The sequence below is a fragment of the Lactuca virosa genome, chromosome 7, assembly GCF_052849685.1.
Source record: "Lactuca virosa cultivar CGN04683 chromosome 7, Lactuca_virosa_CGN04683_v6, whole genome shotgun sequence".
Classification (NCBI taxonomy): Eukaryota; Viridiplantae; Streptophyta; class Magnoliopsida; order Asterales; family Asteraceae; genus Lactuca; species Lactuca virosa.
Genome location: NC_136432.1, coordinates 83,932,618 through 83,937,935, shown reverse-complemented (window position 1 = coordinate 83,937,935; position 5,318 = coordinate 83,932,618). Strand labels below are relative to the sequence as shown.

General features: G+C 28.5%; 1 non-coding gene across 1 annotated transcript; it reads left to right on the top strand.

Annotated features, from left to right (window-relative positions):
• The first annotated feature begins 4,067 nt into the window (after positions 1-4,067).
• TRNAL-AAG (transfer RNA leucine (anticodon AAG)) lies at positions 4,068-4,148 on the top strand. The gene has a single exon. It is a non-coding gene; the product is annotated as a tRNA-Leu (tRNA).
• Positions 4,149-5,318: the final 1,170 nt, after the last annotated feature.

Below are 5,318 nucleotides of genomic sequence, written 5' to 3'. Positions count from 1 at the left end.
TTATGGGTTAAATGTTTCAGGTTCTCCAGATGATAGTGGGATGGTGAAGGCGTGACTGTACACACATTTGTAGCTTTCGTATTTTGTGATTCCGCATTTATGATCATACTCTGATTTTTGGGATGTAAACTTTTGGAACAAATGATTTTATGATGTCACCTTATGAAAATGGTTTCTTTATTTAAATTAAAAATCCAAAGTTTTGCCAAGAAATATTGGGATGTTACAATACTCATGAGTACTTAATGAAGATTAAGTATTGGAGTAACATGCACTTAGATAATATTTCATAGAAATTGTCACAAGTAATTCTAAGATGATAATATTTGATATTCTTCAAAGGATATGCACAAGTCTTTAGTTCTACAATTTGTTATGCCTTGGTTTTCTCCAACGTTGTCCGTAACTAGCATCCATATATAGATGTCCAGATATGACATGATGAGTAGGCGGGGTCTATATAGTCTAATTTCATTTGTTCCTTTTCCCCTAATGGGAGAGGTGATATATATGGGCCCTCAATGATTTGGTAGTGACATCAAATTATTGGCCAAGCTCTGAATGAGTTGATTAGATCAACAATTCGGTCTGGTATGGCCGTCACAAATCTCTATCAAGAGACATATCTTGAACACTAATATTGACTTGCTTCTATGTCTTAGGTTTATATAGATGTCTTGTAGAATATAGGGATATTTGATCATTTATCTAAGGGTTGTCTCATAACTAGCTTGTAGAGTACAACAATTGGATTAGATAACACACTCTTTGTTTATTATTAAAATGGAGGACTGTTGGAAATAGTTCCCATAATAACAATATTTTGGTAATATTACTTATAATAGAAGGGTCTTTTGGGGGTTACACACAAGAACATAATTAAACAATAATCGACAAGAGAGAATATTGAGGATGTAGTTCTTAATTTATTAGTGTTTAATAAATTAATAGAAATTTGTAGATCTTAAAGGGTTTAAAGTGTAAGATTTGAATTTCAAATCTTACAGATAATTACTTACTGTGAACAAGTAATTATCTTATAAGGACTCATAACTCTCCCCTATAAATAGAGGTCCCCTAAACCGAAATTTGAGCATATGCCTTTTTCAAATCTGGTTTGATCTCTAACCTTTCTCTCAATATTTCGAGCTACGACTTATGCATCGTGTCCCTTTGAGCCATGTGTTGCGTCTGACGAACAGAAACCATAATCATTTAGGGTTTAATGTTTAGTAGATCTAGAGTTGTCAAGTGATTGCTGATTTGATTCTTTGGTGTGATTACAAAAGAGGAATCCTGGTTTGGGTTCTATATCCACATCAAAGTTGGAAAGAAACTAAACAAAGACCGCAAGGGTATGTTTTCGGTTTCTTTCATTTTATTTGTTTTAGTTGCATTAATTGTTTGAACTTGTGATCCTCTCATGGGATATGTGTTTTTTGTTTTGATTGTATGTTTTCGTTGCCTTTGCGGCTCTTATTTTGTATGCACCAATTCCATAAATTAAAATGTTTATTATTTGAACAAGTTCAACAGTCAAGCATGCATATATTTATTGTTATTAGCCTATTTTGTTATGAACTTAATCACCTTGTGATATTTTTCATATATAAAATATTCTGAGTAATAACTGCTTTACAATTTGTCCTAGCCAATTACTCCTCGTCTCGGCTGAGTATTCGCTCCCGCAATAGATCGACTTAGTATCCCTATCGAGGTTTGCAACATTGTTCAAATGTCAATCCTAAATTCCAATTCTTAAAGTTTTTAACCTCAACTTTCATGTAACTAATTATAACTAAGTTATAACCAAGTTATTTATATTAATTAACTTTGATATTTTTATATCCATTATTTTATTTATTTTTATTTAATTTAATTTAAAATTTTAAAATTTTATTTTACAGAAAATTACACTTCCGGCCCAAATTGTGGGTGTTCCATTATACCTTTAGTTGATAGATACATGTTATCCCAATCTTAATCCCCTTGAATCTCGTTTAGATTAGAATAATTTCTCCAATGGAGTCCTCTTCTATTGACTCAGTTATAATTTTGAGAAGAAATGTCCCAAACATGAACATTTCCCGGCTTAAAATGTCACTTACAACTGTTTAGGACAATTCTCGGCTTAAAAATCATCAAGAATGAATGTCTAGGACAATTCAACCGTAAATATCAAGTAAGCTTCTTGACATAACTTTTTCACTGTAACTTCAATTTAGGTAACTCAAAATTCTAAGAAACTGAGAAAGAGACCTCCACATCTTCCATTTTATGTTTCATAAATTTGTTCGTTCTTATGGATTCAACCACCCTACATTTGGCTACCTCATTTTCTAGTCAAACACTGATTTAGGCAGTTTACTTTATCTAGTATGTCTTGAACTCGAACATATGCATCAACGTTTTCGTGTATCAAACTGTAACTCCTACAATCTGTCTCATAAATAGGTTTCTAACATTTATTAGAGAAACTAGGTGTGAGACTCATGTATTACATGAGTTTATTTAAAAGAAAATTTAAATATAAAATTCAAAATATTTGAGAAGTTTGAATTTATAAGAAAAAATGAAAAAATATTGAATTATAAAAATTAAAGTGTTTTTTTTTTGTCTTTTAAATTGAAACAAATAATTTATATAAATAAATAAAGAAAATTAATAAAACTTTAATTTAGTAATTTTGAAATTAGAAGGAAAGTCATTAATGAAATTGATATGCATTTATTATTAGATTTAAATAATATGTAGAATTTAATAAATAGAAAAACCATAAAATGATATGTGGAATAAAAATTAATTCAAAATAACCATAAAATTACATATGGCAAAATGAATAAGAATGTGACATGTAACAAAAAGATCTTTATTTATTAGAGTAGATTGATAAAGACATAATTTCTATATTAACAATACCATACATATTGCATATTTAGGTAACACATTTTCAGTAACACTACATAAATTCCTTTTACTTCATACCGTTATTCATATCAACATGGACATACCCACTTTAGTTCTATCATTATTTCTCTGAAACGAATTTTGTAAAACCCAAGCCCCAAGGAAATTGCTAAAGAAGGAACTGGAGCTGCACATAAGACCGGTCTCAGACCCGATCCGAAAAAACAACGAAACCAAACTGATCTAAAACGAGACCAAACCGAAAAAAGACACATGTCCTAAAAAAGACCGGTCCGAAAAAACACAGACCGTTCTAAGACTGGTCTCAAAAAAGAGCGGTAGCCAAAGTTTATAAATATATCATTTTTATGTTAATTACATAATTTTTAATCACACATTATCTAACTTTTTTCCTTCTTTTATTTTATTAAACTCAAGTGTGTTACTTTAATAAACTTTAATTTATCATTTTGGTATCAATCACATATTTGTTAACAAAAAAAATTCAAAACAGAATCAAAAAACCGAAAAATACATAAACCAAATAAAAAATGGCGTACAAAAAAGACCGCAAGATCGTACCGAAAAACCCTGAGACCGGTCCGAAAAAAGACCAACCTGACGCCGTCCAGAATAGGTCCAAAAAAGACCGGAGCATTTGGAGAATGACCCAAAACTACCATACCTTATTGAGACAGATCCAGGATTTGTAGGAATTAGGCCACATGACTTAGTTTGCCTCTTCAACTGGGTTTTAAAGAACATTGAGACCATTTAAGGGGTCAATCAAAACAAATCTTAGCCCACATTTCACACATTTCAATATATAAAAGAATTTGTATTTATAAGAGTCACTTTAAGGATTTTTAAATAGTGTAATATATTTTGGTCGACCTATAAATCATTATGACTTAATTTTATTTTTTTATACTATTTCAGATCTGTTTGAAAATGATTATAAGATGATTAAATCCACTTTTACAAAGGATTGTTCACAGGTATAATTCTTGATTTCCATTGTTTGGGTTCATCACTTATATATTAAATAATATAATGACGGTTATAATTGATTAATTACATATAAATTTGTATTCAGATCGATAATAAAGTTAAATGTATTCTGTTTTCAATATTTTGTTAATTGATTTTTGAAGGATGAAGTTGAGATGGCCGAGTTGGTCTAAGGTGCCAGATTAAGGTTCTGGTCCGAAAGGGCGTGGGTTCAAATCTCACTCTCAACATATATTCTTTAAATTTTTATCTCGACTATCGTTATTGTTTATTCCGACTTTTAATATTGTTATGCGGTTAATTTTTACTTTTTGTATATTTTGTTAGTAATCAAAATATATGAGTTGTTTATAAATCTAAATTATGTTATAACCCATGTATTATACGGCTGACTAAATAAAACAAAATTGAAACTTTTATAAAACATAATATTAATCATAGATTTGAACACAATTAGTTTTAAAGATAGTTAGACGATTTTTCCGTAAATATATAATCGTTATTTTAGTCATTATCATACATACTTATAAAGCTAGCATTTTTTCTTGATTCTCATTCATTTGAAACCCCTTTTTTTAACTTCCTCAAACCACATTCATTTGAAACTCCTTTTTTTAACTAATGCAACTCAAAAGTTTTCTTAATTATGATTTAACACTCAAAAGTTTTATAACTTATATTGTGTTTAATTAGCATTTAGTGAAAAGTTTACTATAAAAAGGTCAATCTTTTGGGAAGACATGCATACAAATCATATACAAATTTCATAAAGAAAACAAACTTAAAGGTTTTTGTGTTGGGTTGAGGTCTTATGACCACTTTTCGAGATATGGTATTATATTAGAGCTTTTAATTTGTAAGTTTGTTACACTAATTCGTTTATATATTTTATTCGTTTTTGGATTATTGTAATACAGTCGTTGTATATTGTGGTTTAATCGTTAATATATTGATCATATGTTATATAGGGTGATGTCGAAAATATTTAATTAAATATTTTAAATATGTTTTTTCTGTTTTTGTAATTGTACCGTTTCAAAAAGATAATTAATTAAAACTGATACATATGTTATACTTTCCATCTCTATCTCTCTCTCTCTCTCTCTCTCTCTCTCTATATATATATATATATATATATATATATATATATATATATATATATATATATATATATATATATATTATAATAGAGGTCAAAACATTTCAACCAAAATTCATTTAAAATCTAATATTTCAAATGTTTTTTTATAATGATTGTAAAAATTTTAACATGTGTTACTTAATTGATTGATTAATAAAAAATTAATGTTTTGAAACTCCTAACTCTTAAACTTATATTATTTAATTTGTTAGTTAACTAAAATATTTTTCCTACATAAAGATAACATTTTTTATGTTTG